Below are 7,798 nucleotides of genomic sequence, written 5' to 3'. Positions count from 1 at the left end.
TCTATACCCATATCACACAGCAAAAGGATAGGCCCGCTCATTCACCCTGTGCCAAGACCGGTCCGCAAATCACAGCGTCACAAGATGCACCACAATGACACCCAGACAAAAGGAAACACAGAAATAATAAGGCAGAGCTTATGAGCTACCAGGAGTGGAGAGTTCACTGACGGTTACATCTCTCACCTGGTAGAGTTACCTCTGGGGAGAGAGGGAGGGATGGAGGAGAGGAGAGGAGAGGAGAGAGGTTGGGAGGGAGGCAAAGAATGCAACTTGTTTTAATCTCAGCAAACAAAGGTGTTGTATCGCTTTTTTTTCCCTCTTTTGTCTCTGAGCGCCTAGGGGGGAGAGAGGTGTTGGCTTTTTGCGCTGCTTTTGTCCTGTGGCTGGCAGAATGGTCTTGTGGGAAACCTGAGTGGGCAGGTGGAGGAGCGATCAGCAGCATCAAGTGTCACCGTGTTTCCTCCACTGGTGTTTACTTTTTGTTTGTTTGCAGAATGAGAGACATGGACACCTCTCTCGCTCTCTCTCGCTCTCTCGCTCTCTCTCTCTCTCTCTCTCTCTCTCTCTCTCTCTCTCTCTCTCTCTCTCGCTCTGCTCGTTCTTCCAAGCTCATTTCTTCTCGTTCTTCCCACCGCTTTGTCCCTCGTCTTTGTTTTCTGTCGTCCGTGTTCTCGGCTACCTTCATCACCTGCTCACATGAGGGCCTCACAGGTTTTGTTTTTGTTTGTTATGTACTATTTCTGTTGAAATAAACACCAATTTTATTGTCATTTTTGTAAGTATGAACAGAATCCGAATACGCTTCGTGTCATCTGACGTGCTTGAAAATGGACAAGAAAATAAATTTCATTGCGAACAATTCAAAGTACAGCTAATGTTAATAGTGCAGTCAGTATGTTTTAGTCGGTTGCAGGATTCTGGACTTGGCCTGTGTCCTTCCACAGGTTTAGTCTTTATTCCTCCACCTTATTATGGAGAAAATGAAATTATAAAGGCTTTTAGATAAATCATCACCTAAACGTTAAGTTCAGTGTAAACAAAGTAGTTGTATAATTTTTCGTGAACGGGTAAAAGTTGAAGTAAGTTAGTAGAAATTTTGTGTCATGAAAATACTTCATTCATGCCTTGAAATGGCTTCGATCTAACTTTACACTATTGCCTCCTTCATTTTGTGGGAAAATTTTGAATATTAAAATGAGCCCCTGCCTCTCTCTGCACCCACCCACCCCTGTGCAGCTCGAGCATTCCTGCTTGAAGGAAAGCCTGGAAGTCTGAATCTGTGCTTCGATTAATTATCTTGCTCATGATGTGTCTTCCAGCATATATATTTAAAAAAAACCACAATTTTCAAGCATTAGTTCAATTTGACCTGTTCTTTGTGTAAAAGATAATGTTACCACACTGCAACTCTCCATGGAAATAATGTTTTTAAACAAGTAATCATGAAGTCTACTAGGATACATCTTCAAGTTATTTACATAAAAAGATATTTTTTGTTCAATGAAATGTGCAAAAGCAATAAAAAAAAAGTGCATTGTGGTTCACACAACACAACTGGTCATATAACTATGCATTATATACACTATTAACACCTAAACCTGCAGGCAAAAGGCAAAAGACTAGAAATAGAAGAAGTAGAGCAGAGAGAGATTAACTGAAATAAGATATGTAGTTGTAGCTGAAGTGACAAGAGTGTGCAACAAATTATTTCTGATGATACTGAGATGATCTCAGCCTATTGCTTTACCTGGAAACACACAATACAGATTTTTTAACAAGAAATTGCAAATGAAGAAAAACGAAGAACATCTACATTGTTAATTACAGTGTGTACTTCAACTATTTAGCTGTTGATGGACCACATAAACTATACATGTAAAGAATGATAAATCTGTGGATCATATTCTGAGCAACAAGCGTCTCATGTAGCGTCTTATAGCAAACCTGACACAAACCACAAGGTTGCAAAGCTGAATTTAAAACAAATTCAGCATCTCTTGTAGGTGATGCTGACATTCTGAAGGCTTCCAAGAAACTTCAGAGACTGGAAAATGAAGCCAGAGGTGTCACAACTGCAATTCCTCGAACGGTCACTTGAGGCTGGCTCCAAAAGCAAGTTAGTCCATATCGACCCCCATGTTAGAAATACACCGCGCTACAGCAGAAATAAACCCGTTCACAGCCTGGTAGACAAAAAGATTTAGTGCCTCTGTAGCTAATTTAATGTCAACTGTATGGGTGTTGATTTATTTATTTTATTATTATTTTTTTTAATTAAATTTTTTTATTGCTCACTCCTTTAAAGTACATTTAGACTTAAAGTTAGGCATAAGTATTAGGTTCTGCACGCAGCACCTCTTTGTTCATTTTTGGAAGTTAGGAGGAGTCAGACATTGATAAAAATGCAATAGCTAAGTCACCACACTGAGCTTCACCACCGCTGTTCAGGAAACCTGTGGGTGACGTCATGGAGGATTTGCCCATCCTTTGTACAGTCAGTGGTGTAAGCACATGGAGCAAAGCTGAACGACAGCTGAGGTCACATCAGACACATTCTTGTTAACACGATAAGTCAGGAATGCCTGAAGGGAATTCATTAAATCTAGCTCAATTGTCCACTTGCAGTTAATTTAGTGGTCCTATAATAGGGTTTTGGCCATAACTTAAGAATTCAAATGCTTATTATGACAATGTTTCAGACGAATGTCTAATGGGATACAATAGTGAAGTGATGACATTTATTATCCAAAAGGTCAAAGGTCAAGTCGAGATTTGAAGTCTGGAAATTTCAACTTGAAGGTTCTAGTTATCCATGTACCTACAGCAGCAAACACTCACAGAGGATGAGGAGAAGATGAAGAGAAGAAGGAGATGATAAGGCTGGCCAGGATGTTTGGAGAGAGGCAGCCTTAATGTAAAACAGCCAAAGCAGCTGTAAGGATTTAGTTTTCTGTTCGCCAAGTCACAACAACCGAGCTGTAACTTTAGCCCACAGAGAGTGTGTGTTTTCTTCCATTGCAGGCAGGCAGATATCTTTACCTGCTGACAACACACACCTGTGTGTGGATCACATGATCTGATCACCATTATGGGAACAGGCAGTAAGTTGCAGTCCGTCTGCCTTTATGGAGGGTTAAGGATTTGAAATTAAGGACAGCAGACGAATAACTCTGTGTGGTCATTAAAGATTACGTTTTTACTGAGAACCACATGTTCAGATTGTGTTTCTGTGGAAATGCATTGCTTAAACTTGAGTTAGATGGGATTTATGTGATAAAAGTTCCTTAAAATCTACTATGAAACATCCACTGGGGCAGTATTTGCTCATTTAGTGTTTTCAAATTTGAAACATTTTTTGCACACGCATACACTGAATCTGTAAAAATGTTCCCAGCACATGACCATTTATCCGCCTCTGTTATTTCAGGGTGTCTCATAATCGTGTTTCTGAGAATTTTCTTTTTGGGAATTACCAGTATTTGAATACAGTTAATTTAAAAAAGAAAAAAAAAAGAGAAAGAAATCATATAATCCCCTACACTTAATTTAGAAACAGCCATTTTCCATTTTGATGAGAGCCTGAGTGGAATCTTCAATTAGTTTCCTCTGAAGTGCTATGAGTTCACCTTATAAACAGCCTCTGAGCAATAACTACAAGCCCAACCCTACTGAATAACTTAATGTAAGAATAAATTGTATGTTCTGCACTCATTTCATTAATAATACACAACTAATTTTCATACAGGATCCCTGCTCCCTGCCAACATAATCATAGTTGTCTATTTTTAGGTACAGGGTTTTTAATTGGCATGAATATTCCAATGAGAGACAATGAAGTGCGTGTTGAAGATGGCAGCGTAAACAGTGTGTGATTCTCATAGAAGGAGAAAAAGCTCAAGACACAGATTTCAGCGAGTGTGTGCAGACGAAAACCTCGTCTGTGATTAAATCTTCATCATCACACTGTGGTAACCTTGGTGTTAGAAAACTGGTTTGTACAGTACAGGATAGTATATTGTTGTATAGTATAGTCTAAGACAGTATTGTATAGTAAATTAGAGATTTTTTTTGCCTTTTGAAGGTACAAGATGATAAAGGGTTTTCTCTGGTGTTTTCTTAGGTTTTCACTCAGTTGGCTCTCAGAATTAGGTTTATATTTAAATTAATAAAGGTTTAAAGGAAAATTCAAGATGTATTTCCTAGTTTTGGCCATCCCAGATCGGGATTTTGTTCATATTCATTTAAAATCAACCATAAACAGATGCATATTTAAGTGAGACTCATTTTTCAAACTGTCTCTTCCTGAGATCAGAGAAAATCCTTGTATGTTTACAGCATGTTTGCAGACTTACATTCTAATTAACACACAGAGGCTGATGAGTATAGCTTTTCCCAGTTGAATTTGCATATCAACAGAAAAATCCAATATGACACAAAGATCAACCCAGTTAAAATAACTGTAATAGCATGTTATACAGCAAACTACACAACTTTGAGGTGGTGGATAATTGAGGAATCGGTTGCAGGCAGGTGCTGCTGTTACTTCATGGAAAAGAAATGTTTTAAGTTTGAATGCCGGATGCGTTTCATCTCTTCTCTACTTTATAAAGGTGTTTATGTTGTTAGCTGATGCTTCATTCTTAATGTCTGTCCTCATTAATTGTCCTGGGTTATAATACGCTGCCACGATAAGGTTAAGCTTGTTACGGTGAGCTTAAAAACAAGCTTTAAGGAAGAGTTACACAGAAACATTTTCAGCTTGGCTCTCATTATTTCAGCTCCTTGTTAAAGAGAAGATTTCAAAAACGTGGACAGTGTTAATTCAAGGCAACCAAGATTCGACCAAACCAGAAAAAGAAGCAACAAAATTCACCAGTAAATATTAGCAAAGTAGGTGCTACAGTTACTAATCGCAGAGCTCTAGTGAAATATGTAGTTGGAGACACACATTTAATATGTTAGCAGGCTGGGAATATAACTCTCTGAGCGTCTTTCTGTTACTCTCTGAGCTTCTTTCCCCTCTGGCATTTAGTTCTCAGGATTGTATATCATTTTCATTTAATAAAGAGTTACTGAAGATAGAAAAAAGCTCTCTTGCTAATTGTCGGTTAGGGAGCTCATTAGGTTGGTCGTTTATGGGACAATAATTTCACAGTTTATACAGAAGACGTATATCAATCGACTCCCTTCTCAGAACAACCTTTTGTGGAGCAGTTCTTGTTAATGGTGTGCCACAACCTACCAGCTAGTTCCGTCTAGTTTGGATTCTCAAGATCTGGTTCTCCTCCTTTGGCCTATATTGAAAGTAGTGTTTCTACTGAAATACGGATTTTTGACTTCTGGTCTGACTCTGATTTTATATAAGTTTCTAAAAACCAACAAAACCATCTGAACCACGTGTGCGTTTGAAGTGATCAGAGCTGCTCTGTGGCGAAACAGGCTCCGCTATGCAGTCGCTCCGTGATGGGCTGGGATGTGACAAGCTGCCAGCTCATATGGTGTTGAGCCTGAGTCACTTAGCTCTCGTCTGCCTCCGTCTCCAGGCTCAGACCCCTTCAGCCCAACACTGCTGCATCCCCACTCTCTCTCTCCCTCAGCCTCAGTCCCAGCACTCGCACCCCCATCCTCTCCCCCAGCCTCATTTGGACCATTAGGGCCAAGACAGGAGAAGCCTCGTTCTTGTGCACACACCCCACTTCTTCTCTTTCATTTTCTGTCATCTATTTTCTGACGCCTTTCCTGCATTCCTCCATCTCGCTGCCCTCCCATGTGGACAACCCGTCGGGACTAGTTCTTGACGGGGGAGTTAACAGCGCATTGTGGTGATGTTTAAAGGGCTTGAGCTCTATATGTCTGTCTGTCCAACTGGTTGACTCAATGCCTCCTGGTGATGGAGTCTTATTAGGTCATCTATCTATCTATCTATCTATCTATCTATCTATCTATCTATCTATCTATCTATCTATCTATCTATCTATCCATCCATCCATCCATCCACCCATCCATTGCTGCACAGCTGGGAAAAGGTGTTTAAACAGTTCACTGAGGAGTTGCTCCTGTTGTTGGCAGACTTGATCATATCAGATTCCAAGCCTATATTATTTCCAGTATCTCTCAGGGAAATCATTCCTTGGCAGAGTTTTGCTGTTGTTTCTTAGAGTGCAGTCACAATACTCAAATTTCTCTTAATCCCATATCAGACTAACTGTGGTATGAAACTGAAGCTATGAATAAATGGGAAATGTCAAATTTGTCATGCTGATATCACTTACAAGAGTTTGTGGTGTCGCGCCACAATGGAGGGAGATGGCAGGTGTTCCTACTGGTCTGCAACATTGTTGAAGAATACAATAAACTTTGGTTTTATTTTTATGACAAAGTTGAGTCTATTTGCTTTCTGATATCATATGTATAGTGCAGTGGCGCCGTGAGGCCTGGGCATCTGAGACTAGAGCCCCACATGTTTTTATTAATGTAAGAATAATAAGGAAAATAGCTCATTTAGTCAGCTGTTATTACAATCATGTGTTAAAGCCTTGATTGAGTTGATTAAGAATTACTTTATTGTTTATATAAGCCAGATCTGTCTACTGGAGGGCTGCAAGGTGGCGCAGTTGGTTAGCACTGTTGCCTCGCAGCAAGAAGGTTGCCAGTTCACGTCCCGGTGGGAGCACTGGGATCTTTCTGCGTGGAGTTTGCATGTTGTCCCCGTGCAGCGTGGGTTCTCTCCAGGTTCTCCAGCTTCCTCCCACAAGTCCAAAAACATGTTGAGGTTAATTGGTGATTCTAAATTGTCCGTAGGTGTGATTCTGAGTGTGCTTGGTTGTCTGTCTCTAAGTGTAGCCCTGCGATGGACTGGCGACCTGTCCAGGGTGTCCCTTGCCTTCATCCTAAGTCAGCTGGGATAGGCTCCAGCCTCCCGCAACCCTAGTGAGGATTAAGCGGTGTATAGATAATGGATGGATGGACATAATGAGTGATTTTTTCCCCCCTTACCAGCACCTGCATCTCATCTCTTGGACAATTCAAAGGGTCGGTCACTATTAAATAAAATGTATGAAAGATAGTATTGTCAAGGCACTCTGTTACATATGATCGTAGCAGTGTAAATCATCATAAATGAGACTAATTTCAAGGCATACAGTTCGAGAAGCACTGCTGTAGCCATAGCCTGCACTCACTGGGATATTAATGTGGAACATGGGTTGAACATAGAAAGCAAGTGGGGTGACCTTGCTTTGCCTGGAGCACAACGTTTCACATTTTATAGTCATTTTACTCTGAAATAACTTGAAACTGTGCAATTATCAGGTTAAAATCTAAAGCCTGCTGGGCTCAGCTAAAACCCCAGTGTGTCAAGATCCCAACACCTCTGGTATGAAGACCTCACATCTTAACTAACACTCAATAGGAGTCAGACGAGGAAAAGCGAATCTGTAAATAAGCACACAAAAGCACACCACTAAACCTCTTTAAAACAAAGACAGGAGGTTGTTTTGCATTTGCTCAAAATACCTTTTTATCTATAGCAAAAAAGACATTAATGCCTGCTTTAGTTCTTAGGAGCTTTCACCTATTTTCAGTTTTGTTGACAAACTGCGGTACGTAGTTGGTTTTCTGTGGAAATACTAGAAAATACTCTAAATACCTGCCATTCTCCAAAATGTGCTTATATTCTATATGATGGGTGTGTTGATGTGGATAAAACATGAAGCGATGAAGTGACAGAGTGAAGAGTAGTGGAAGGGTGGAGATCAGTGGAGGAAGGGAAGCAAAAAAAAAAAAAATGGAAGGG

The sequence above is a fragment of the Stegastes partitus genome, unplaced genomic scaffold, assembly GCF_000690725.1.
Source record: "Stegastes partitus isolate 25-593 unplaced genomic scaffold, Stegastes_partitus-1.0.2 Scaffold1072, whole genome shotgun sequence".
Taxonomy (NCBI): Eukaryota; Metazoa; Chordata; class Actinopteri; family Pomacentridae; genus Stegastes; species Stegastes partitus.
This window is presented reverse-complemented; position numbering follows the sequence as displayed.